Source organism: Zosterops lateralis, assembly GCF_965231275.1.
Source record: "Zosterops lateralis genome assembly, chromosome: 2".
NCBI classification, from domain to species: domain Eukaryota; kingdom Metazoa; phylum Chordata; class Aves; order Passeriformes; family Zosteropidae; genus Zosterops; species Zosterops lateralis.
Window position 1 is genome coordinate 1171427 of NC_139763.1, and position 27576 is coordinate 1199002.

Sequence of the window (27576 nt, forward strand, 5' to 3'; positions counted from 1 at the left end):
GTCCGGCGGAGGCGGCTGCGGGCGCCGCTCCGGCCCCTCCGGCCCCTCGGTCCCCTGCCCGCGGCCGGGGCTGTGAGTAGGGCCCGCACAGACATGAGGTACGGCCCGGCGGGGTGGGGGGCGCGGGCTGCGAGCGGCGGTTCAGCCCAGGCCGGCGGGGCGGGGGGGCAGCGCCGCCTCAGCCCCTCACGGTGCCCGGGCGTGTCGCGGTGCCGGGGCCCCAGTCCTCCTCCTCCTCCTCCGATAGCCGGGGCTGGCCCTGAGTGATGCTGCTCCCCTTTGCTGGGGCCGCCTGCCTTGTCCTGCTCCTGTGGCGGCACCGGATTCTTCGGCTGGAGGAATCACCTTGGTCCCGCTGCCTCTGCCCGCTGCGCCCTGAGCGAGGGAATGGAGGAGAGAGAGCCGTGCCTTGGGAACGCCATCCCTCGGGAGTGCCGAGCCGTAAGGGACGGCAAAGGGCACCGGGGAACGAGGGAATTGTCGGGAAAAAGGAGCCGGGCCGTGGGTAGGGTTGTGTCCCTCGGGTTGTGTCCCTGTCTATGACTCTGACTCGAATGAGCAGACAAGGTTGTGGATGGTGTTGTTCCCTTTTGTTCTGGTTCGGCTGCTGCTTTATTTGGGGTGAAATATAGGGTTTGGTTGTAAAAATCAATGTTTTTTTCGGATTCTGCCTTTCTCTGCCGCATGGAGGGAAAACACTCCCATGGCTCATCCGAGAGGATTATTAGTAATTCCTGTTAGTAAACCAGCCGGCATTGCAGGGGGGATAGTGTGGCCCTCGTTAAAACAAGAAACACTCTGTCCCTCCTCTCCCTCTTCCCACTGCCCAGTTCCAAAGTGCTTTTTTGTTTAGAGCTCATATAGCAATCCATATTTAAGGCAATAGCTGTGGATATTAACTGAATATGTATTGGAGTCAAGCTCCGAATGGGTGCATCTCCTTAAATGAAAAAGCCTCGCTGTATTTTGGGTGTTGGTGGCTCTGGAGAGTTTTACTCCACACGGTCTTCCCTTCTGTCTTTTACCTTTTGTTGTAGTCACCTGTAACTTTCTTTGCTGGATATAACCTGGTGATGTTCTCACACAGAAAACTCCCTTAGGGCCCGAGGAGAGGCTGGAGCTGTTCCAGGAGGGATTGAGGGGGGATTTTAGGGCAAGGCTCTGCCCCCAGAGGGTTCAGGCACTGCCCAGGCTCCCCAGGGAATGGGTGGAAAAATAACACGTTAACATCCAGCAAAACTTCTGGTGATTGTCAAAAAAAAAATATCAAAAATTCCCCTAGTTTGGGATGTGTGAGCACACAGGGAGAGCACAGGATAAGGGAATTCCCTGCTGTGTTTGCAACTCTGCTGCTCCCACCTCCTTGGGAAGGTGAATTCCCCAAATGTCCAACAGGCTGATCCAACATGGAACTGCTCCTGGGACCTGATGGGAGCCAGGGAGAGGCTGGAGCTGTTCCAGGAGGGATTGAGGGGGGATTTTAGGGCAAGGCTCTTCCCCCAGAGGGTTCAGGCACTGCCCAGGCTCCCCAGGGAATGGGCACAGCCCCAGAGCTCCAGGAGAATTTAGAAAATTCTCCCAGGGATGTCCAGGGGGGATTGTTGTGAGTCTGGGCAGGGAGAGGAGCTGGATCAATGAGCCTGTGGGTCCCTCCCAGCTGAAGATATTCCATCATCCTGTATAATTTATACCAGTAAATAGATACCAAATTCTCCTCCCTGTTAAGACCCTGTTTCCTACTCCCGGAGTGAGGTGTGGGAGGAGAAGTCTCCCCCATTCCCGGCTGCAGGACTGTGGACGCTGAGCAGGTGTCCTCCTGCATCCCAAACAGAGAAAAAGCCTCATTTTCAGTTCCCTCCTGAGCTCGGTGTGCCCGGCCGTGGCTGTAAATCCCGGCCCGCTGTGCCCGCCCTGATTTTGGCCGCCTGACAGGAGGGGTCATGTTTCCAGCAGACGGAGCGGTTTCCCAACAGTTTCCCCACTGTCTGAGGCTTCCCCGGAGCTGAGTGGGCTGCGCCCTGCACTTGCTGCTTCACACAGCACGCTCCATTCTTTCAGCTCCTCTGATATCCCACTGCCTGTCATTCCACATAAAACCCTTTGCAGGGTAGCTGTGTTTGCCTGATAATTTTCCTTTATGTCCTGGTTCTTGGATGAAGTGAGAATTGGGGTGTCAGAGCCGTGTTCTGTCTCTGGCTGCTCTTTGGTGGCCTTTCCTTAATGCCTCTAATCGTGCAATTAGGATAGATTTGGGTTCAGGAAAAAATGTGAATCCAGCAGTGAAATATTTCTAAATCATGACATTGGGCAGCCTTTTATGCTGTAATCAGGGATTGTAATTTTAGTTTTTAGTGGGATAACACCAGGGAAAAAAGGAATGGAAGAATAAAGAAAAAGAAGTTAAGGAAAATACAAGCAATGGGGAGATGAGTGGGGTGGAAGTTTTCTGTAGGAAACCCTTCCCTGGCAGGGTGGGCAGGCCCTGGGATGGAATTCCCAGATTTGCTGTGGCTGCCCCTGGATCCCTGGCAGTGCCCAAGGCCAGGTTGGACACTGGGGACAGTGGGAGGTGTCCCTGCCATGGCAGGGGTGACACTGGATGGGATTTAATGTCTCTCCCAGCCCATTGTGGAATTTTATGCTCTGGAATTACCAGGATAAACATTTCCCTGTGCTGTGTGCACTTCCAGAGCAGAAAGAACCATCAGCAGATTGATTTGAGGGGCACATTTCAGCTGAGAATGGCTCAGAGTTGGAACTCAGGAAATGTTGGGGGTTTTTCTCTCTTTTTTTTTTTTACTATGAACTCACCCAGGGCTGCCTCAGCTCTGTTGTGTGCTGGGAGCTTTGAGAGCTCACTGCTGTTGTGTTGGACACAGCTCTGAACTTGGGATGCCCCTTCCACAGCAACTCGGTTTTGTTTTTACTTGCCAAGCATGAAATTGGGGGGGGGTGGTGGACAATCAGAAACGAGACCCAGGCTGGGGTGTGCTGATGAATGACTTGTGCACAGGAAACCTCTAAAACCTCTGTGGGATCTGTGGCACAAAGAGTTACCCCCTTTAAAAAGTGCTCTTTGAATAGTTTAAAAAGAATATACTGGTTATTTTTTGGCTGGCATTGTCACTATAGGCACGTGTTGGGATTTTAATTGAAGATGTGGAAGGATTTATAACAATATTTTCCAGACCTTCATACAACAAATATAGTGTAAATATAGTGTAAATATAGTGTAAATATAGTGTAAATATAGTGTAAATATAATATAATATATATTATATATCTATTATATCATATTATAGATATATAATATAAATATAATATAAATAATAAATATATATAATTATATCTATAATTATATCTATTATTATATATAATTATTATATATTATTATATATAATTATACATCATTAATATATTAATTATTATATATTATATCTATAATATCTATTATATTATAGATATTATATATATAATATAATATTATATAAATATAATATAAATAATATATATATTGGGAAGGCACCAGTGGAGGTGTCTGTGGATCCTCCTGTGTGGAATAAATCTCTCTCTGGAGCTCTGTGTGTGGCAGGGCTGGAGGTAGTCGGGTTCCTGACAGAGAAATTCCAGCTTTAGCTGCAGGAGAGCACTAATTACTGATAGTAATTAGAAACTAATCTCTCCTATGCAAACAGGGTATTGTCTGTCCCCTCCAGAGGATCAGCTTCTGGACCAGAATAGGAAATTTCTATTTAATAGAAATTAAATAATCTTGAGTGGGAAGGAGTGAAGAGAGAGGTATCCTTGGGCATTCCCAGGAAGAAAAGTTGTTCTATTTTTGATGCAAAAAGTGCATTTTTGCAGCATCCCCTTCATTGCAATCAGTCAAAACACAGAAAACTTAACTGACATAGTACATCCATGGTTTGGTTTTCTCTTGTCAAACTTACATGTGTTGGATATTGTGTTTTAGTTTTTCATGTGTTGGATATTGTGTTTTAATTTTTCACGTGTTGTTTTTAAGGTAATTTAACTAATTAGTGTTGGTGTTGTGGGATGGCAGTCCTGGAAAATCAAGGGCTTGATGGTATATTCCATATTACAGAAAACTTAACTGACATATTACATCCATGTTTTGGTTTTCTCGTGTCAAACTTACATGTGTTGGATATTGTGTTTTACTTTTTCATGTGTTGTTTTTAAGGTAATTTAACTAATTAGTGTTGGTGTTGTCGGATGGCAGTCCTGGAAAATCAAGGGCCTGATGGTATATTCCATATTACAGATAAATCTACTGCTACTAATCATGTAGATTAGCAAACCCTGATGACACTATTAAAATAATTCCACTGAAGATTCATTCAGGTTTTTCCTTCACGTTTTGATCCTTCAGACTTCCATGGGGATTCTCTCCCTCAATACCTTTGGAGGATCCAGCCCTGGGCATGATTGATGGGCTGGAAATGCCTGGGCAGAGGTTTAGCTTTGCATCATCTCAAGGTACAGGTTCACAGGAATTCAGTTTGTAGGAAACCATTATTAACACACTTTCAAAATCCACAGAACACCTGGATTTGAACCTGTGATTCCTGAAGGAGGGTTGGCACCATTCACCCTGCATGACTCAGAACAAACCTCCTCTGGAGCATATGGGTATCTGCACTTCCATACAGAGCTGTCAATATTTACTGCTTTTAAATATTCCTGGGAAATAATCCAAGGAATTGTTCCCTGGCAGGGTGGGCAGAGGCTGGGATGGAATTCCTGAGCAGCTGTGGCTGCCCCTGGATCCCTGGCAGTGCCCAAGGCCAGGCTGGACATTGGGGACAGTGGGAGGTGACCCTGGATGGACTTTGAGGTCCTTTCCAACACAACCCATTCCATGATTCTGTCATTTCTTATGATTCAATGATATTTTGTTTTAACCAGACCTGTGGGGCGATTTAATCTCTCGATTTTTAAGGTGCCAAAGTGAAAAATGGAACTCTTTGCTTGACCCAAGTACAACCCACAACAGATTTTAAAACTAAAATATTTAACGTTTTAGAGGGATGGAGCAGCTCTGCTGGGAGGAAAGGCTGGCACAGCTGGGATTGTTCAGCCTGGACAGGAGAAGCTTTGGGCTGAGCTCAGGGTGGCCTTGCAGGGCCTGAAGGAGCCCCAGGAAACCTGGAGAGAGACAATTCCCAAGGGCTGCAGGGACAGGACACAGGGAATGGCCTCAAAGTGAAAAAATGACAAGTTTAAATGGGATCTTGGGAAGGAATTGTGCCCTGGGAGGGGCTGGGCTGGAATTCCCAGATTTGCTGTGGCTGCCCCTGGATCCCTGGCAGTGCCCAAGGCCAGGCTGGACATTGGGGACAGTGGGAGGTGTCCCTGCCATGGCAGGGCTGACACTGGGTGGGCTCTGAGGTCCCTCCCAGCCCATCCTGTGTTGGAATCACACCTGCTGGGGGTGGTTGTCCAGGATTTCCAGCCTCTCTCTGGGATCCTGCTGACACCCATGGCAGAGCTGCTTTGGGGAAAGAAGAACTCTGAGTGTTTTCTCTCAGCACCTTTAGGTCTCTCTGAGCCCCCTGAAGCAGCTTATGAGGGAAATGTTGAAATATTTCAATGATTTCTGGTGTTGATTGCAGCAGAGCCCCCTCCCACCCCGGGGGGAAGGAGAAGAGGCCTCTCTTGTTTTCAGCTTGGGCTCCTCCTGCCAAACACACACGGACTGTTTGTTCCTTGCCCTCCCAGCTGAACTGTGGAGCTCCAGCCTTGGCTGCTGGGCAGGGAATTCAGCTGTGCCTGTGCAGCCTGAGCTCAGCTGAGCCTGGGGAAAGGCAGCTGCACGTTCAGCTTCCAAAGGTCAGCCTGAGTTTGGGAGGGCTCTCTCCGTGGCAATCTTTATATTGTGGGGCAATTTAACACCTCTGCTCCTGTGTTGGAAGGAGACTTACTATTTGTATCTGAAAACTGAAGATTCAGTCAAACCAATTTTGTGTTAATCACAAATTAAACACAGAACTGTGTTAATCATCGTGTCCTTATGGTGATAAAGCCTCTTATTCTAACTGTAAAAATATCTTTTTTCATTTTTTACTACGTTACAATTTCAGATTCCCAGGCAGCAGGTTATGGGCTGGCCTGTGAACTGCAAAGTTCAATACTTAATGTTTTTTTAAGTAAATTTTGCACATGGCCTTCAGGTTTGGACAGATTTCATGTTTTTGGTGAGGAGGTGCAGCCAGGAGCTCAGTTACCCAGTGCAACTTCTAATAACTTCATAAATCTTCAGGATATTTTGGAGAAGTACAGTTAATTCTTCCAGAGAAATCATAAAAGCTGACAACTGGAGAGCTGTGTTTTGTAATAAAATACCAGCAATCTGGTCATGTACCAAACGGGATGATGTAATCACTGAATTTCTTGAGCAGAAATCCTGACATTTTCCTTTGAGTCCCAAGTGAGCCCCAGCTGGATGAACTCAGTGCTCTGGAGCTCTCAGACAGACAGGCTCCTGTGATACTCAGCCCTGGCCTTTGTTTTGCATGGACATTGGGTGTAATTTGATTTTTTAGAGGCAGATCTCTGCTGCCTGTGCCTGTGGTTGCTCTCCCAGCAATCCCTATTCTTACCTTATTTTTTTTTTTTCTTCCCTTTCCTTTTGTCCTGCATCTATATTTCTTCATTTTAATGATCTCTTGATTTTCAGCATTATCTGAAGGCTGGCAGGTGTTCTCTCCCTCTCACCCTTTGTATCTTTATTTTCAGGGGTTTTGTTCTGTTGGTGATTTAAGAGCCAATCCCAGCCAGGAAAAACTTTGTAACAGGAACTGGGTGTAGAGAGATGTGAAATAGTTTAATAATTTTCTTCCTTGTTAACACCTCTATTCTTCAGTGTGGGCTTGAACTGCAAACAACAGGATAAGCATCAAAAAAAAAAGAGGACAGGGTTTTTTTTTTGTGGAATAAAGTAGCGTGGCATGAAGTTACTGTAGGTGTTCAGGGAAATATTAAATTTAAAAGCAGACATGTAACAAGGTTTCCCCCTATTCTTTTCCAACTGCTCCTTATTGTTGTCTTTTATAATTTTTTTTAAAAAAATCTGGTTTGTAAAATTTCTATTCAGAGTAAGAGTTCAAGGCATAAAAGTGCTAAAATATGTTTTCACATAAGATCAGCTGTATTAAATTCATTGTGGATTTTTGTAGCATTTAAGGACAAAGTTTGCAAACAGCCATTTTCCACCTTGGAAACTCCTGCATGTTCTGCTCTCATTCTACATCAAACCACACTAATATAACCTGCTCATTAAAGAACAAACAGCAACCTGCTGTTTAACATAATGCATGGATTTTAAAAAAATCTAAGATTTTAAGAAATGTAGTTTTTGTGGCTATTTGCTGCTGGGAAGTGAGGTTGCTTCAAGGAAATGTTGTCAAATAAAGATGAGATGGCCAGAGGAAGAAGCCAAATGCAGTTTATTTTTTAGGTGCTGTGCTCAGGAATCTCTGCCTTCCTTGGGATCAAGGAGTCTGTCTCAGGATTGGAAATTCCCAGAGCCCTTTGGATGGTTTTGGTGGGACAAAAGGGGATGTTGGGCTTGTGAAGATCCTGGATTGGTGTGGGGCTGAACCAGATGGATCCTCCCGTTTGCTGTTTCCTGATCTCTGACCCCAGGCTGCTGCCAGGAAGCTGCTGTGTTATCCACGCTCAGAACGTGCTTCCTTATCACAGCTGTTATCAGAGTAACCTCCATGGAGCTGAAGCTTGTGCAGCGTTTTCACTTCACCAGCTCCAGGCTTTTTTTAGGTTGTTTAGTCATGGTTTTTTGCAGAGTCAGAAGTGAAGGATGACCCATAAATCCCAGAGCTCTGGTGACACAGGAATAGGAAGTTCTCCAGCTGCAGCCTGGCAGGATTGTCTGGCATGGATTGTTTGGTGCTGCTCTTTCAACTCAGCATTTAAATCTGAGGGCATTGCTTCCAACTCGTGCTGTCTGTGGATGATGCAAGCAGAACAATTTTGCTTTGTGAGGAGGGAAAGAGCTGCATCCTTTAGAGTCAAGTGCTCTCAGTGTTACTCTGAGCTGCTGACAAATGCTATTGTATGGCTCAAAAAAATCACTTTATTAACTGCTGGGGATATTTAATCCCAAGAGTTTTAGAACTTAAAACCAAACCCTTGAGTGTTTCTTCTGTCTCCCAAGCTCTCCATGAACATGTGGTGCCCATTGCTTTTTTTCTCTCTGGTGAGCAGGGGCAGCACCCAGGGAGAGGCTGGAGCTGTTCCAGGAGGGATTGAGGGGGGATTTTAGGGCAAGGCTCTTCCCCCAGAGGGTTCAGGCACTGCCCAGGCTCCCCAGGGAATGGGTGAAGAAATAGCACGTTAACATCCAGCAAAACTTCTGGTGATTGTCAAAAAAAAATATCAAAAATTCCCCTAGTTTGGGATGTGTGAGCACACAGGGAGAGCACAGGATAAGGGAATTCCCTGCTGTGTTTGCAACTCTGCTGCTCCCACCTCCTTGGGAAGGTGAATTCCCCAAATGTCCAACAGGCTGATCCAACATGGAACTGCTCCTGGGACCTGATGGGAGCCAGGAAGAGGCTGGAGCTGTTCCAGGAGGGATTGAGGGGGGATTTTAGGGCAAGGCTCTTCCCCCAGAGGGTTCAGGCACTGCCCAGGCTCCCCAGGGAATGGGCACAGCCCCAGAGCTCCAGGAGCCTTTGGACAGCCCTGCCAGGGATGCCCAGGGGGGATTGTTGGGGTGGGACTGGATGGTCCCTGTGGGTCCCTCCCCACTCAGGAAATTCAGTGATTCTATGATTTTAGGAAATGTGGCAAAGTTTTCTGTTAATCACACTTTTAACTTGAATACAGTCTTTGTACTGCAAAATGTGATGTGGGATCTCTGAGCCTTTAAACATCCCCATTTCACAGAATCCCTGAGGCTGGAAAAGCCCTCCCAGAACATCCCAGCTGTGCCCACCTTGTCCCCAGGCCAGAGCTCTGAGTGTCACCTGCAGGGATGGGCACTCCAAAGCTCCCTGGGCAGCTCTTCCCAAGGCTGATGTGTTTGTGCTGCTCAAACTCTCGAGGTTTCAGTTGGAGAATTCAGAATTTCTCAAGCGAACTGGTGGGATCTGAGCTGGTCTCACTCTGTTCCCACTTGTCTCTCGTGACAGACTTTGGAGTCCTTGCTGAGAGAGGAGGAGAACTGCAGGACTGAAAGGAGTAGGGATAATTGGGATTGCTTTTTCCCCCCTTGCTGAGAGGCAGAGTGAGAGAACTGGAGCTGTGACCTTTCAGTGTCTTGGCTCAGGGAGCTGAGCCCGTTCCAGGGATGACATGTTAACTCACAGGCTGCACTCTGTTCAGCTGCAGCTCTCACTGGGAGCTGGGTGAGCTCTGCTGATGCCTGAATAATAAACCCTGTCCCCCTTGTGTCTTTGGGGTTTTTTAAGCATTTCTGTGGAATTAAGAGGCAATGGAGAGTTTTTTGATGGGTGATAAAGCTGCCGCAATCAGGAATCACATGAAGCCTCAGAAATAATGTTGCATTTTTTCCCTGCTCTCTGTGTTTCAAGCAGGAAAATGTTACTGTGTAGCTCCAAGGAAATGAGGCTCTCCTGCTGGAGTTGCTCAATTCCTAGAGTTTCTAGAATCTATTACGGTAATGCCCAGTTCCGGCTTTCCCTGGATTACCTTGGTGCAATCCTGGATTAAACCACCTGGGGTTTGTTAGGGAAAGCAAAGCACAGCCCAGCTGGTGCAGGGAATAAAATCGTGCTGAATCTCTTCAGTTCTTATGTTAAAATGAGACATTCTGCTTGGGGAGTTCACCCCAGTGGCAGAAATGGAATTCTCGTGTTTAAAACACCCCCGTCAAAATGCTGCCAGCGTTATGAATGAAAACTGCTGACTCAGTCCAGCTTTGTGCACTGGAATGAGACCTGGGGAACTTGAGCACGGAAATTCTGGTGACACTTCATTTCCTTTTGTGGGCAGCTTTATTGTGCTTTGCTATCCTTTCCCAGCTTCAGAAGGGAGAAAAAAAAAAAAAAAAAAAGGGGGGGAAAGGGGAAAAATAAATAAATTCTTATTAAATAAAAGTTCCTTGAATCCTCCCCTGAGATCCTTGTGTGCAATTCCTCTCCATCTGAGGTACCTTTTAGCTGGAGAGGTTTGGAAGGCAGTAAATACAAAGGGCTAGAAAAGGGCAGAGGCTGCAGGTGGCCTGGATACACCAAGATTTAATGTGGTACCAGTTTAATGTGGCCCCAGCAGTGTCTGGTTCTGTACCAGCCATGGACAAGGGGCTGCCCTGGTTTTCATGGGTTGGGAGGGACTTTAACCCCACCCAGAGCCAGCCCTGCCATGGCAGGGACACCTCCCACTGTCCCCAATGTCCAGCCTGGCCTTGGGCACTGCCAGGGATCCAGGGGCAGCCACAGCAAATCTGGGCACCCTGGGCAGGTTCTCCAGGAGTTTAGTGAAGGATCTGAGATCCCCAGGAGGAGCCAGGCCCTGCAGCTGGGGATGGGAAGATGGGAACACACCAGGTGAGCAGAACCAGCCAAAGGAGAGAAATGGAATCCAGCTCAGCTGAGGCACTTTTCAGTCCCTGGAGGGACAGGACACAGGGAATGGTTTTAAGAGGAAGGAGGGCAGGGCTGGATGGGATCTTGGGCAGGAATTGTTCCCTGGCAGGGCGGGCAGGCCCTGGAATAGAATTCCCAGATTTGCTGTGGCTGCCCCTGGATCCCTGGAGTGCCCAAGGCCAGGTTGGACATTGGGGACAGTGAATGAGCTTTAGGGTCCTTTTCAACCCAAACCATCCTGTGGCTTTGAACATTTATTTACCTGTTGAGTTCTGTTGTTATCCCTGTACAGTGTTATGTAACCAGGTGAATGCATTCTACCAATAATTCCATCTTGCGTTAGCTTGGCTTTGTGTCTCATTAAAAATTAAAGACTTTATTCTGTGAAGATTTAAATAGAAACAAAGCCTTGTTGTGATAGAAGGAAGCAGAGCTGTTACCTAGTTAGGTGCTTTCCACCTTTCTTTTCATTTGTAGACTTCTAAAATAAGGATTCTGAGGATGTGCACTTGGGCTGATGTATATGAACCTAATATTAGCCTTGATTTTCTTTATTTTTACAAGTTACCTGGAGATTTCCTGTTGTGTGTTTGAGCTTGGGGAAAGCACACATGTGAATTCTCAGAGTGTCTCATTCTTGTTTTGCTGAGAAAAATGCTTCACCTGAGGTGCTTGTTGGACTACAGGAGGGAGGTTGGATCTTTTCATGGCTCTGCACAGGAGGAAACCCAGAGCAGGAGTGGCTTCATCTGAACATGGGACAGACAGGTCACTGCATTGTTCTGAGAGCTCACAGGACCCAGATTAGAGAGAGAATCCTCAAATCCAAATCCCTGAGGCTGGAAAAGCCCTCCCAGAACATCCCAGCTGTGCCCACCTTGTCCCCCTGAGTGCCACCTCCAGGTGACACCTCCAGGGATGGGCACTCCAAAGCTCCCTGGGCAGCCCCTGCCAAGGCCTGAGCCCCCTTTCCATGGGGAAATTCCTGCTGCTGGCCAAGCTGAGCCTCCCCTGGCCCAGCCTGAGGCCGTTCCCTCTCCTCCTGTCCCTGTTCCCTGGGAGCAGAGCCCGACCCCCCCGGCTGTCCCCTCCTGGCAGGGACTTGTGCAGAGCCACAAGGTCCCCCCTGAGCCTCCTTTTCTCCAGGCTCAGCCCCTTCCCAGCTCCCTCAGCCCCTCCTGGGGCTCCAGACCCTTCCCCAGCTCCCTCAGCCCCTCCTGGGGCTCCAGACCCTTCCCCAGCCCCTCCAGGGCTCTCCTGCTGTGGTTCCTGTTCAGGTGCCCCTGTAGAGCTGATGTGTTCTGTGACTGCTTCACCTCCCCAGAAAATTCCCTGATAAACTCCTCCAAGGGACATGTAAATATTAGTAAAGTTGGCCTTTATTAAATATTAGTAATTTTAAAAAATATTTATATATACAAAGTCAAATTACTGCATATAAATATTAATAAAGTTGCTGGGGGGAGTGTAACCAGTGTGGAAAATCTCATGGAAATGCTGTTCCAGAGGAGAGAAGCTGCTGGAGTGATGTCCTGGCACAATAACAAAAGGTGCACACCTGGGTGTCTGTCTGTTTATCTGCTCCTGGTTATCAGATTTGTTTGAAACTGCCTGAGTTCTGTACAGAACTCAGATTTATGTTGTGTTTTGGATCTCAGCAGTGAGCAGAGTTTTTTCCTCCCACTAGGAACAGGCTAAATTCGTTGGGAAGGTATTTGGCATTTGTATCCAATTTGTTCTGTTTGAAAAATACCTCCACAGCTGGTTGCTATAGAATCATTATATTCCTTCCAGATCCAATGGTTAGTGCTGGATACAGTGGGGAAGTTATTGGCAAGGTAACTGAAAAAAAAAAAAAAATGTGTGAAGTTCTTTGTCCCTGGGGATGGTGTTGGCTTGGTGCCTCTTTGCAGGACTCTTTATTCCTGCTCCTCAATGGCTGGCAGGGGTAATGCTGGTGGATCTCTGACCTCTGGCACTGTGGAGCTGGTTACTCATATTTTTGGCCAGGCTGTTACATTTTAATGTTATGGCTCTTTTTCTTTTTTTTTTTTTTTTTTTCCCTCAGATCTCTGTGTATCTGTCCGGTCTAGGGAGAAGCATTTAAAAAATGAGGTTTGTCTGAGTTTGTTATGGATTTCAAACATTAATTTTTGCATTGAAACCTAATTAAATCTCACTGGTAACTATGAGATCCTGCTTGGAACATCTATGATTCCCCCTGAGGCTTTTGGGGTTTTTTTCCCCGTGTGTTTCTTTTTTTTTTTTTTTCCTTAAAGTTTAACTCACACATGATTTCTGTGTGTTATTGGGACTTGATACTCTGCAACTGCTGTTTTCAAAAGCAGATCAATCCTTCTGTCACACAGAGTGTTTTCCAGGGTTCCATTGAATTCCCAATATAATTCCCATTTGATATTCCCTGGAATATCAAATCCAAAGCTTTTACCTCTCTAATCAAAGCTTTTTTAGTATTTAGGGAAACACAGGGTGTGGGCAGGGTGCTTCATGCCCTTCCTCCTGGATCCCTGCAGGATTTATTAGGAATGTTCTCTGCAGGCTTTGGGGGGAAGCCACGTGTGGTGTTTGCCTGTTCAGGCAGGTGTGTTTGGATGTGTCTTAACATCCTGCATGTTTCATTCAGGAGTGGTCTGACAGCTTCCTGAACTGTCAGCAATGAAATGAAATTTCTAAGAAAGACTCACAGAAAGCTCTCCAAATTTTGAAGGAGGTGAGCAAAACACAAAACTCAGTTCTGTGTGTAGCCTGGGACAGTGGGAGGTGTCCCTGCCATGGCAGAGATGGGGTTTAAGGTTCCTCCCAACCCAAACCATTCCATGATTCCATAAGTATGAACCAGCTGTATGGATTTGGATTTTTCCCCTTCTTTTGTAGAGGGAGCCCAAGGTGGATGCCCCTTTTGGGATTCTGTGATTTCTGTCTTCAGTTCTGCCTTGCCAATCTGTGTTTCAGGAAGTTTTGCCTCCCTTTCCCTGGTGGTTTTCAGGTGTCTCTCCAATGTTCCCTGACAGATTCTAATGCAGGTTGTCCTGAGGTGTTGCATTTCCTCCTCAGCCTGCAGGATTTGCTCTCTTGTCCAGTTTCTTTGCCTCATTCCAACCTGATTCTCCCATTTGGCACCTCCAGTTCCTGGAGGATTTTAACACTGCTCTGACCCCGTTGTGGCTGCTGGCAGCCAGGATTTGGGAGGCCTCTGCAAGGCCTCGTTTGGGGCTCTTAAACAGGAACCTTTCACAAGGCTCAGGGAATGATCTCAGGATTGGAAGATGCTGATTTTTCTGCTGGGCTCAATTCAAAATTCTTTCTCCTTTGTTCATGTCCTGAAGGAACAGGAGGTGCTGCTTGGTGTTTTTTTTTTTTTTTTTCTCTCCTTTTTTCCTGCTCCATTCCAATTCCCAGCTGTCCAAGCAATGATTAAAAGAGCCATGGACAAACATACACCCCAATACTTGTGTCATTCCTTTATTTGTCCTCATTTCAATACTAAGAATTGAAATAATTAGTGAGATTCTTCAGCAGAGTTGGAAGCCGTGAGCTGTTGCCATATAGAGCTCCTGTAGCTTGAAAGTTGTCATGGACAGTATTTGCTGGAGAAATACAAATAAAAAGGGGAAAGAACAGAAGTGTGTGAGCAAATCCTCTTTAGTGTAAAATGTGAGGGCATCTCTTGTTGAGGCCTTCACTGAGGATTATTTGTTGTTGTTGTTTTCTCCTTTAAACATATGAAGTGGCATTTTTTTAAACTGGATTTTTTTTCCTTGTGTAATTTGGGGTTTCCTGCTTGGAATTTGCACCAGTCCAGCTGAACATTTGGAGGAGTGCTGAGTGCTTGGCCTCTCAAACTGTCAGCACCAGTATTTAATCAGATGAGCACTGAGGCATGTTCATGTAGTTTTATCTCTACAAGTAGTTAATTATTCATTTCTGTGAGAAAGCAGAGTGGATTTGATGTAAAAAGTGCTCCATGGGGCCTGGTCTGGCTGATCACAGCTTGAGAAATGAATATATCACCTGGAAATGAATATATCACCTGGAAAATGCTGTGGATCATCCTTGGCACGTTCAGTGCCTCTGTTGGTTCTGAATTAGGAAAGTACAAAGTGCCCAACTCGGGTTGGGGCAACCCCTGGGATCAATCCAGGCTGGGATGAGCAGATGGAGCAGCCCTGGGAGAGCTGGAGCTGCCCCAGCCCAGAGCTCCCTGTGCCCAGAGTGGGGTCAGGAAAGGGATTGGGATTGTTCCCTGTGCCCCCCCAGGTGAGGCCCCACCTGCAGAGCTGCCCCAGCCCTGGAATTCCCAGCCCAGGGAGGACGTGGAGCTGCAGGAGAGAGCCCAGAGGAGGCTCCAGGATGAGCAGAGGGATGGAGCAGCTCTGCTGGGAGGAAAGGCTGGCACAGCTGGGATTGTTCAGCCTGGACAGGAGAAGCTTTGGGCTGAGCTCAGGGTGGCCTTGCAGGGCCTGAAGGAGCCCCAGGAAACCTGGAGAGAGACAATTCCCAAGGGCTGCAGGGACAGGACACAGGGAATGGCTTCACACTGAGAAATGACAAGTTTAGGTGCGATGTTGGGAAAAAATCCTTCCCTGGGCTGGAATTCCCAGATTTGCTGTGGCTGCCCCTGGATCCCTGGCAGTGCCCAAGGCCAGGCTGGACGTTGGGGACAGTGGGAGGTGTCCCTGCCATGGCACTGGATGAGCTTAAGGTCCTTTCCAAACCATTCTCTGGTTCTGTATATTAATTTTCCTGGTGTCAGTGGTGGTTGAGTGTTACTACCCTTTCCTTTCCCCACTGTGGGACAAGTTAATTTTGAGGCAAAAGTACAGATTCCTTCCTCTACAAGTTGCCAACTCTTCACCACAGTGATTTCATTTTCTCTTTCACTTCAAGCACCAGTAAACATTTGTGGTATTTTTCAGGAGAACTGAAAACTTCACTGCTTGAGTTTGAGAAAGGCTTTTTTTGACTGATGAAGGTTTGATTGTAAGTGCTTCAGTATAGAGTGGTTTTGAATAGTTGAAATATTGACAACTTAATTTTTTCTGTAAAGTATCTTTAGGTTACACTTCTGCAGCCAAGTGACAGCCACAAACTCTTGCTTGCCTTTTCAGAAAGTAATGATTGCTGAGGTTATGGATTCATCACTAGAATGCCAGTTTTCATTTTGAGGTCTCAACTCAGAAGGTAAATAAGCTGAAATATATTTTTAGCGTGCAGGGTTTATTTTGGAGATGTTGGCAGCTGCCAGCTCACAGAGAATGCTGTGCTGGAGCCAGGGGCAGAGCTGAGTGGTTCCTGCAGTGCCAGCTGGGAGAGCCTCTGCCCCTCCTTCATCTCTTCACTTACCTTCTTTCTCTCCCTGTTTTTGCTGAGGGGAAAATCCTGCCTTGGATCAACCCCAGTGTGTCCAGGGATTGTCCCCCAGGGCTGGGATTGTCCCTCTGCCCCTCCTGCCACCTCCCCAGCTGTCCCCAGGCCCTGCTGGGGACTCAGTTTGGTGCTGCAGCAAGTGGCCCTTGAGCCATCTCCTGTTGGAATCACAAGACTCTGCTCCCAATTGCCCCTATTTTTAACAAACCAGATGGAGAAATAAAGGAATGCTGATCCACAGTCAGGGGTGACAGCGCCTGCAAAGGGACAGCATCATCCAGGTGATTCTCAAATCACCTGGATGAATTGGGATTGTCAGGTTTAATCCACTGCTGCAAGTATTGAGTTATCAATTGTGCAACTTGTTCCTCCTGTGCTATAAATTGTACAAACCTTTCAGATCTGTCACTGTCAGGCACTGATCTCTGCTCCCTGTGAGAGCAGAGGGAACAGCTCAAGCTCTCAGGGAGGTCTTGGGCTCCAGATCAGGAGAAACTCAAAGGTGCTTTCAAGGCAAGTCAGACCCTAAAGGAAACTCCTGTCTTCAGGTCGTTGTTCTGTGGTGGGTGTAGCACCATCTCCTGAGCGGGTTTGACCTCTGCCCAGAGGTGTGAACCTTGGAGAGCTCAGTCTTTGGGAGGTCTGTCTGGAGTGCTGTGGGAGCTGGAGGGAGGAGAGGGAGGAGTTGTGTTTATACCACGGAGTTGCTGCATCCTGCCCTTCTTGCTCTTCATCATTCCTTGGCCCTGCTCTCCCTGACTTCTCTTTGCTGTGTTTCATCTCTTCGCTTACCTTGTTTCTCTCCCTGCCTTTGCTGAGGGAAAATCCTGACTTGGATCAACCCCAATGTGTCCAGCAGGAGAAGGGCTGGGATTGTCCCCCAGGGCAGGGATTATCCCTCTGTGCTCCAGGGCTGTGCCCAGTTGTGGCTCCTGCAGGAGAGCCCTGGAGGGGCTGGGGAAGGGTCTGGAGCCCCAGGAGGGGCTGAGGGAGCTGGGGAAGGGTCTGGAGCCCCAGGAGGGGCTGAGGGAGCTGGGAAGGGGCTGAGCCTGGAGAAAAGGAGGCTCAGGGGGGACCTTGTGGCTCTGCACAAGTCCCTGCCAGGAGGGGACAGCCGGGGGGGTCAGGCTCTGCTCCCAGGGAACAGGGACAGGAGGAGAGGGAACGGCCTCAGGCTGGGCCAGGGGAGGCTCAGCTTGGCCAGCAGCAGGAATTTCCCCATGGAAAGGGGGCTCAGGCCTTGGCAGGGGCTGCCCAGGGAGCTTTGGAGTGCCCATCCCTGGAGGTGTCACCTGGAGGTGGCACTCAGGGGGACAAGGTGGGCACGGCTGGGATGTTCTGGGAGGGCTTTTCCAGCCTCAGGGATTTGGGGATTCTCTCTCGAGGATGCAGAGCTCAGGGTGGCTCTGTAGAACCAGCATCACAGCATTCACACAGCATCAGTGAGTGAGGATCAGGCTGTGACATCCCAGAACAATTTGTGGGTGTACTTGGGCGCTGATTATCAGTCAGCATGTTAAAAACTTGCAAATGTGAGGGTTTTAAGGAGGAGGTTTGTTTTCACAGCTGCTTTGGCTTTCTTCTTGAATCAGACTTGAAAGGTTTTTTTAGATCTATTATGTTGGGAAATCAGCATCATGTTACAGTTTTGCAACTGGATTTTTTTTTTCCCCAGTCCAAGGCTGCCCCACAACCTTGTAGCAAATTTTCCTGATTGCAGGGAACTGCAAACCAGTCGACTTTTGAAGTATCCACAGGGGAGAAATTTGTGAGCTACAGTAAACAAACCTCCCCATGCCACAGATTTGTGACTTACAGTAAATAAACCATTAGCACTAACAACAGCCTTAATGTTCTTATCCTCTTGCAGGAAAGGAATTTTTATCCTGGAAAGACGTATTAAAGCATTTCAGGCCAGGAAAATGACTATTTGCAGTGTTATTAACTGTCCAGACTTCCTGGGTCGTTTAGAGAAGGACCATAACAAAGTTTTCCAGAGCCAGCATGAAAAATGCTCATGATATCTCATCTAGAACCTGGATCCTTCAGAGCAGCTCCAAGTATTTGTATAGTGAGGATGAGCATCTCTTCCCTAACTGTTTGATACATGGATTTTTTTAAAGAAAAAGACTCTGTCTTCCATATCTAGATTTTTCCTTGCAGTCCTTGGCTTTGTGTGTGTATCCTTGTTGAAATGATTCCCAGCCCTTGGCAGAAAAGCAGAGTGGCTGAACTTGGGGTCACTTGGAGCCATCCCATTGCTCCCTCAATGGTTCAGTGATGCTGCTGTGGGGCACAGCTGGAGCTGAAATCTCCCAATAAACTCTTCTCTTGACCTGTAGCTTTGTGTGGAGACAAAGCTGAACCTCACTCTCTGTTTGTTTTTGGGAAGTCTTGTTCCATAAATCCTCACCCCTTATTGTCCAGTGAAATACATGGAAAGCCTTCCCTTGTTTTGTGTCTGTTTTGCTCATTTCTTTGCTGTGTCTGAACTTCTCATCACCACTGGAAATGCATCCAGCAGGATTATTCCTGGCCTTGTATCTCAACGTTTAGAGGAGAGCAGGGTTGGATGGGAGAAATCCTTCTGTGTGAGGGTGGGCAGGCCCTGGAATAGAATTCCCAGATTTGCTGTGGCTGCCCCTGGACCCCTGGAATGTCCAAGGCCAGGCTGGACATTGGGGACAGTGGGAGGTGTCCCTGCCCAAGTGCAATGGGATGAGCTTTAGGATCCTTCCCAACCCAAAACATTCAGTGATTCCTTTACTCCAGCCAAGGACTGAAATTCTTCCAGTTGTTGTTGAGATGCAGGAGCGTGGTTTGTGTGCAACTGGTGGGAAAGCTCAGTTGGCATCTAGAAATAAATCTTGGCACATGCCCTTATACAATTTTTCTTTTGTGCCTTTTGAATGTACTTGCAGTCAATTAATGATTTATTTAATATAGAAATAGGGTTTTTACGTTAATAATTTATTTAATATAGAAATAGGATTTTTAAGTTGGATCGTGCCTTCTAAAATATGTGTGTATTTACATATGTTCTATATGTACCTATAGATACATATCAGAATTAATACATATTATGTATCTATAGATACATATTTGCATTTTATCTTGCAAACTGTTTGTCCTTTCCCTTATCCCATTGCAGGCATCACTTGCCTGGTTTTGTGGTCACACCTGGGATGGTTTTGCTCCTGTGTGAAAACTGGTTCTGAGCATTTTGAAGGGATTTGATCTCTTGGAACCAGGAAACCATTTCTTCGGGATATTCCTTGTCTCATGCAGTGAAACTCTTTTTGCTTTATTTCCTTATAGAGTGTGCTTAAGGATGTTTTAAATAGGAGACAGGAGCTCTAGCAGTAGGACTTCACCATGTTTAATTCTTTGTTCAGGCTTTGTGCAGCCTCTGCATGATGGACAATGTGGGAGAATCCCTGACCCTCCCTGGGAAGTGGTGCCTGCTCAGCCCCCTTGGCAGAGAAGGAAATCCCTTGATTTTACAACTGCCCAAGGGCCTGTCCTGTCCCTGTCAGAAACAGCCCAGGAAATTTCACTGTCTGTTCCTCCAACATTTACATTTATTCCCTATAAAGCTGCTGTTCCTTGTCTGCTGGACACTTTCTTTTCTTGGCCACTTGGTGTTGGAGCAGCAGGGCTAAGTGTGACCAGAAGGAAGGTGGATGACAAAAAGCCTGGTCTAAAATTCCCAATTAAAACCTGTTCATGCATCTGAAGAGCTCCTGGTGTCCTGCAGGAAGTTGAGAAGACAGAGCTTGGAGGAAATTCAGAGCAAAGTGCCCTTGGGTGGGAGATAGGAGCTGCCCCAGGCAGGGCTGACACAGCTACTGAGGTGCTGATAAGGCTTGGTAGACGCTGAATAATTCTCCTATTAAATGTCTGGGTTGAAAATCTGCTGCCCAAATCTGCACCAGCAGAGCCCTTTTGCACTGATGTAACTGGGAGAGTTGAGGAGAGCAGCTGCTTGCAGGGGACAGAGTGACCTCCAGGAATCCTTCAGAGGACAGAGCCCTCGCTCTCATCACCAGCTGCAGCCTCTTCCCTGCCCTGCCAGACCTTTTATCTGCTGGAATTGCCTCGGAGGGGAGGGGAAAGGGCACATCCTGAACTCCCTGACTCAACACTTGTGCTGACTGGAGCCTTTTTCTTCCTTCCTGCCCTTCCCCCAGCAGAGCTGTTACTTAGTGGCAAGAGATGGAGAAGGTGAAGTGAAACAACTCAAGAATAACCGATTTTCTTTCTTTTTTTTTTTTGTCCTCATTGTCCCCATTTCAAAGGATCAGCTCTAAACTTGAGACAAACACGTAGATTTTCACAGCATGGCTATGTGGGATCAGGTCAGGCCTCCAAGTGATTAAATCTTGGGCTGGAAGGCACCACTGCTGTCCAAGCCAGACTTGACAGCTCTGACCCATTCCCTTGGCTGCCCTAATTCCTTTAAAACATCGAGCTGGATTGAAACACGGGAGTTCCTGCACAGTTGTGTCATGGGATCTGTAGGAAAGGGAGAGGAGAAGTTTATCAGCCACTTTCTGGAATATTTCCATGATCTTATTGACTTGAATGTGCTGCAGCAGTGCCCCCTTCTCTAGAGGAGGTGGGTGTGATGCTTTGGGAAGGCTGAGCTGGAACAGAGACTGGACAGAGCTGGAGAATAAAGTAGAGATTTATTAAAAGGCCTTTAAGGATCCACCTTGGGCAGAACAAGAGCCTGGCCAGGGCTACACCCAAGGTGGACACAAAATGGACACAAAATGGTCACAAAATGGACACAAAATGGACACACAATGGACACAAAATGGACACCTGGTCAGGAGGTCTCACACTTTTCTAAGTTTTGGTCCATTTGCACCTTGGGGTTGAATTGTCCAATCCCAGCCCCAGGTGGTGCAGTCCCATCCTTCTTGTTTTCTCTCCTCAGCCCAGCCTTGGTTGTGCTTTTGGGCCTGAACACTTGTCCCAGTTGTCCTTGGTGTGCAGCAGGAAAAGGATTTGTTTTGTGTCCCTGCTGTGTGCAGAGCTGAGTGACACTGACTGTGAGCTCAGAGCTGCCCCCCTGGGCACCACAGACACATCAAATACAGCAAAGAGAAAACTTGAGGCATCAAGTGGAATAGGTGTGAGAGTGGATGCAAGAATAAGGAAAGGGATAATCTGCAAAAAACCACGTAATTATTTATTTTCTAACCCATCTGGGCTGGTTCTTGCAGAGGCAGTTATAAAAGGGACAAGGTTGTTTGTGGTGAGGACTGGAGAGGTCAGAAATGTGGTGAGGGGAAAGTGCCCACAGAAGTGATCCAGGGCTGCACTGGGCTTTCAAAGCAGCTGTGCTCTGCTCTCTGAAAGCTGCAGTTAAAGAGTGACTGTCAGACTCCTCTTAGAGTAATATACTCCCATAAAATTAGGATAAAAGTGGCACTGAGGGGTTACAGAGAACTCAGACTCAGCCAAGTCTGGGCTCCAGGCTTTGGCCACTCTTCTCTTTTGTTCCAAGAGTCTCTCCTGAGTGCCATTGTTAGGGATCCCAGAGCCATGGACACAGCTGCATGAACAGCTTGGAAATAAAGCCTGACTGTCTTCAGTTTATGGGAGGGAAATACCAGAACCCACCTGCTTTACCTGCTTCTCTTGGTATTCATGGGGTCACCCAATGGGTGAGGCTGGGAGGGCCCCCAGTGGGTCACTGGTGCCACCTCCCTGCTCCAGCAGGGCCATCCCAGGGCTCAGGGCACAGGGCTGTGTCCCTGTGGCTCTGGAATGTCCCCAGGGGGAGAGTCCAGCCCCTCTCTGGTCCCTGCCCAGGGCAGGGGAATTGCTGGGCTCAGGCCCTGCCCGGGGCTCTGGGGCCACTGCTGGGCCTGGGGCAGAGCCTGGGGCTGCTCTGCCCTCCCTGACACAGGGACAGACATGGGGACACGGGGACAGACATGGGGACACGGGGACAGACACAGGGACAGACATGGGGACACAGGGACAGACATGGGGACACGGGGACAGACATGGGGACAGACATGGGGACAGACATGGGGACACAGGGACAGACATGGGGACACGGGGACAGACACAGGGACAGACATGGGGACAGACATGGGGACACAGGGACAGACATGGGGACAGACATGGGGACAGACATGGGGACACAGGGACAGACATGGGGACACAGGGACAGACATGGGGACAGACATGGGGACACAGGGACAGACATGGGGACACCCAGGGACAGACATGGGGACATGGGGACAGACATGGGGACAGACATGGGGACACAGGGACAGACATGGGGACACCAGGGACAGACATGGGGACAGACATGGGGACAGCCATGGGGACATGGGGACAGACATAGGAACAGACATGGGGACACTTGGGACAGACATGAGGACACCCAGGGACACACAGGGACAGACATGGGGACACAGGGACAGACATGGGGACACCCAGAGATACTCAGGGACACCCCAGAGACACCCAGAGACATCCTGGGACACCCAGGGATACCCATTGACAGACAGGGACACCAAGGGACACCCAGGGACAGACATGGGGACACAGGGACAGACATGGGGACACCCAGGGAACACTGATGTCCCTCTCCCTGGGGCTCCTCTCCAGGCTGAGCAGCCCCAGCTCCCTCAGCCTCTCCTGTGCACGGAGATGATCCAGGCCCTTCCCCAGCTCTCCTGGATCTGCTCTGGAGCTCCAGGTCTGTCAGACAAAACAGCCTTGGCGATCCAAGAGCACACAACACTCACATCCTGCATTTCCTTGTTCTGCTTTCCAGATCAGTCTTGAAGTTAATGTCAGGTTTAGCCCTTAAGGGTTGTTATAGGTGTGCAAGTATTCCCAACTTCATAATTCTTGTCTGTCAGATTTTTGGGTTCAGTGCTTGTTTTGAAACAGGAGAAGTCAGAAATTGCCAACTGCCTAAATTGTGTTAACTTTAGGGGTTTTAACACACTCCTTCAAACAAACAAAATGAGAGAACAGGTCACTGCTGCACCTGTGTGAGTGAAGGCAGCTTTAAAAAAAAATGAACAAATTGCAGCACTAAAAACCTCTTGAAATTCCTGCATTACAGGGTCTGATGGTTCTGAATGAAGCCAACAAGCTATTAAACTCAAAATAAAACAAGATAGTTATTTTATTTCTTATTAAGGGGTTTGGAAACAGTTGAGTGATGTGCTGGCTTTTCATTGTGTTAAATCTTTTAAAATAAGAGTCACACACCTCTTGAAAGGGGTCACAGGTAAATTGGGACTGGAATTACTGGGGGGATGCTGTCAGGATTAAAACAAGCCCATTTGTGAGAGATTCCAGGGTTTGGAAAAGCCCTCCCAGAACATCCCAGCTGTGCCCACCTTGTCCCCCTGAGTGCCACCTCCAGGTGACACCTCCAGGGATGGGCACTCCAAAGCTCCCTGGGCAGCCCCTGCCAAGGCCTGAGCCCCCTTTCCATGGGGAAATTCCTGCTGCTGGCCAAGCTGAGCCTCCCCTGGCCCAGCCTGAGGCCGTTCCCTCTCCTCCTGTCCCTGTTCCCTCCTGTCTTTAAATGATCTTTAAGGTCCCTCCCAGCCCATTCCATGATTCTGGAATACAGAAGTGACTTCTCAGCAGTTTGGTCGTTGCCACAGGTGCTGAAGAATGTCTGCAGTGGGGAGGTGCTTTATTAATCTCTTCTGGGTGCTCGGCACAAAACAGAAGAAATGGCAGGACTTGACATTTTTTTAAAGTTTTTTAAAGTTTTTTTTAAAGTGAAGGTTTTTACTTTCCCAGTCATTTCTGTAAAGGAGCAGAAACTCTGGAAAGTTTTGCCAAGTAGTGACTGAGTTAAAATCTGATCTCCAAAGAGCAAGGATCAGAATTCCCTGAATGTCTCAAAATGCTTTTTTTTTTTCCAACATTGATCCAAAATTACCAAACTTTGTTGAAACTCTGAGTCTCTTGACTGATCCTGGTCTAGAGGGTATCTCAAACTCCAGATCCTGCTGCCAGCCTGGGACACTCTGCTCTGAAGTCCTGCCTGGGGGAAATTTGTGATTTTTTTGTCATTTGGAATTCTTGTAGGACATGGAGACTTTATCTGGTTGGGTTTGTCTCCTTTTATTTTTTTTTCCTGTAGGAGGAGGAAGGTGGCTGATAAGTGGCCTCAGGAATTAATTTTGGCATTCAGATCAAGAGTTATCTCATGAGGAATTATTTAGGAATAGAAATGCTGTGTTGCATTTTAGAGAAAACAAAAATAGGATTTTTTTTTGTGTGAAACGTGTCTGTGTGAAGACACACAGGACTGAAATAGCTCAATTATTCTCAATTTATACCTCCTGTGGCTTTATTGCAGTTTTCTCTGTAAACATGGCCTCAGCAGAGCACAGATAACTTTAAATAGAAACTAATAAACTTCTGAGCCATGTTTTTTAAATCCATCTATAATACACCATGAAAAGAATCTTCATACATGCCTGACTTCTGTGAATAAATATTTTTACTGGAGTTATTTCCAACCTGTTCATTTTTTTGAGGTAAAACCTTTAAACATCAGTACTTAAATTTAGAAATTGAGATATGATCTGGGATTTTATATATGTGGAGTTGTTCTCTATGTGGTTCAGTTTTACCTTTGTGTGAACAACTTTTAGGGTTATGGTTAGGTTATATATGTATATATATATATATATATATATAAACACTGTGTTTATTTTGAGATTATTTATTTATTATTATATTGGTTTATGAGAAGAAATAATTTGGAGTGAGGATCAAGAATTTAAATATTTAAGTATTTAAGAATTTAAGTATTCCTGAGCTTAGCTACAGCAGTGTGAGGTGGAAGAGAGACCCTGAAACTGAGCTGGAGGTGAGCAAATGTTTCTCATTAGTGTCTATAAAGATAATTGTGTAGCTGGTAGAAGTTCCAGCTGTACCTAATACAAACCTGGTGCTGTTGGAATGTTCCTGGTGTTTGTTGGACACTTCCCATCCTGTGCCAGGGGCACAGCTCATCATCCCCAGGTCAGGGGTGGGGAAAAAGGAACTTTTGCTCTGAACTCCACTGGAATCCATGGCTGGAGTTTCCTCTAGTGGGAGGTGTCCCTGTCCATGGCAAGGGGTGGAACTGGATGGGCTTTGAGGTCCCTCCCAACCCAAACCATTCCAGAATTCTGTGATTTCGCTCCACACTTTTTGGGCTTTCTCCCTCCCAGCTGACACAGAGGTCAAGCCCCAGAGCCCTGGGGATGTTCAGTGGAGCAGCTCTCACAACCAGGGGCCTTTCTGCCTGCCCACAGCAGCACAGGGCACTAACCCTGAGCTGGGGGAGATCACAGGGAGCAGCTGTGCAATGGTCCTGTGGGCATTTCACATTATTTATTGATCTCCTGGAATGTCATTGATCTGTCACTGCTCTCCCTGGCCTGGGAACACTCCAGTGCCCCACAGACCTGACAGGAGGGGACAGGAGGAGAGGGAACGGCCTCAGGCTGGGCCAGGGGAGGCTCAGCTTGGCCAGCAGCAGGAATTTCCCCATGGAAAGGGGGCTCAGGCCTTGGCAGGGGCTGCCCAGGGAGCTTTGGAGTGCCCATCCCTGGAGGTGTCACCTGGAGGTGGCACTCAGAGCTCTGCCCTGGGGACAAGGTGGGCACAGCTGGGATGTTCTGGGAGGGCTTTTCCAGCCTCAGGGATTCCATGGAAAGGGAAGGAGACATTTCACAATGAGGGAAACTCATCCCTGGGTGTTTGTGCCAGGCTCTTGTGCCCAGGGAGGTCTCCAGCAGCCACTTCCCCCTGCCTTGGCCAGCAGGAGCTGCAGGTGGATGGGGCCAGGAGCAGCCTGGAACCTGCAGGACTCACCCAGCAGAGCACCTGGAGGTGCCCAGGGGACACCTGGAGGTGGCACTCAGTGCTCTGCCCTGGGGACAAGGTGGGCACAGCTGGGATGTTCTGGGAGGCCTTTTCCAGCCCCAGGGATGCTCTGACCTTGGTGAGCACAGGGCCTGTGGGGTGACTCCTGTTGGCACCACACTGGGAATTGGAAAGATGGAATTATTTGCCTTTTCCTGGAGGGTTGTGAAGTACAGAACTCATGACTGATCCCAGTGTTCAGGGGTTCCTCTGTGGACAAGATGTGGATCTCTGTTCAGGGATGAAGGGATTTATGTTGGAAGGACGTGTTCAGTGTTGGATTGCTTTGGCAAATCCCAGTGCAGCAATGCCTTAAGTTCTTTCGTGCCAGGCAAAGGTGAGCAGCTCCAAGTTCCTTGTTGTGCTCTCTAAAAGAAGGACAAAGTATCTGTTTCATCTTCCTTCTCTCGTGCAGATACACCTTTGGGGGGCTGTTGGTCACGTTTCATTGCTGATTTTGCTGATGTGGGAGTTGTGGGCTGGTTTCCCCAGGGAGCTCTGTGTGATCCACTTGTGGTTCCTCTCATCGTCTCCTCTGCTTCCTGTTTGAATCATTCCTGAACTCATTGGTCAACATCAGTCGAATTTGTCAGAGTTCAAAAAACTGCTGAGATATCCGAGTTTACAGAAATATCAGTAGTTGGAGTGAAGTCACAGCTTTCCTGAAGGGAAGGGGTGTCACAGAGCTCAGCTTATCCAGCCTGGGATTTCTGGCAGCTCTCTGGGCATTGGGTTCCTTCATGATTTTTGTTTTATCCCACCGTGGGTTCTTTCCTGGAGGTGCTGGGAGAGACAAGGGAGGCAGAGGAGTGGAGTCAGTGCTCCTGTGGAACTCAGAGGCTGGAGAATGTGGAAAGCACATCTAAACAACTGGTTACTATTTCAAAATAAGGTTGGAAATTGAGATGTCAGTTCTGGGCCCTCACTGCAATAGAGACCCTCAGGGGCTGGAGTGTGTCCAGGGCTGGGGAAGGGTCTGGAGCCCCAGGAGGGGCTGAGGGAGCTGGGGAAGGGTCTGGAGCCCCAGGAGGGGCTGAGGGAGCTGGGGAAGGGTCTGGAGCCCCAGGAGAGGCTGAGGGAGCTGGGAAGGGGCTGAGCCTGGAGAAAAGGAGGCTCAGGGGGGACCTTGTGGCTCTGCACAAGTCCCTGCCAGGAGGGGACAGCCGGGGGGGTCGGGCTCTGCTCCCAGGGAACAGGGACAGGAGGAGAGGGAACGGCCTCAGGCTGGGCCAGGGGAGGCTCAGCTTGGCCAGCAGCAGGAATTTCCCCATGGAAAGGGGGCTCAGGCCTTGGCAGGGGCTGCCCAGGGGGCTTTGGAGTGCCCATCCCTGCAGGTGTCACCTGGAGGTGGCACTCAGAGCTCTGCCCTGGGGACAAGGTGGGCACAGCTGGGATGTTCTGGGAGGGCTTTTCCAGCCTCAGGGATGCTGTGCTGTTTTTATTGCTTTATAATACTTCACATATATATGGTATTTTGTAATATTACAACTGTGCCAGATGTTTTTGGGGATAAATAATACCTGTTCTCCATCCCTGGGCTCTTCAACCCACAAAACGGAATTACAAAGCAATTTGGGTCAGGATGGCCCTCAAAAGACAATCTGGTCCAACCTTTGGGAGGGAGAATTGTGGCCCCTGGTGTCACCTCAGTCATGCACAATGACACCTGAGGTTATGG

General features: G+C 48.0%; 1 protein-coding gene across 7 annotated transcripts in view; it reads left to right on the forward strand.

Moving 5' to 3' along the window:
• The first annotated feature begins 20 nt into the window (after window positions 1–20).
• Window positions 21–27576, forward strand: part of ITSN1 (intersectin 1) — a 110989-nt gene continuing 83433 nt past the window's right edge. For 3 of the 7 annotated variants that reach the window (XM_083884041.1, XM_083884043.1, XM_083884044.1), the window contains exon 1: window positions 21–98. The gene's annotated coding sequence lies outside the window, so the exon portion shown is untranslated. Of the gene's footprint in view, window positions 99–423; window positions 442–27576 lie in introns of those variants that run through there. The other 4 variants (XM_083884046.1, XM_083884045.1, XM_083884047.1 and 1 more) reach the window with 3 other exon arrangements.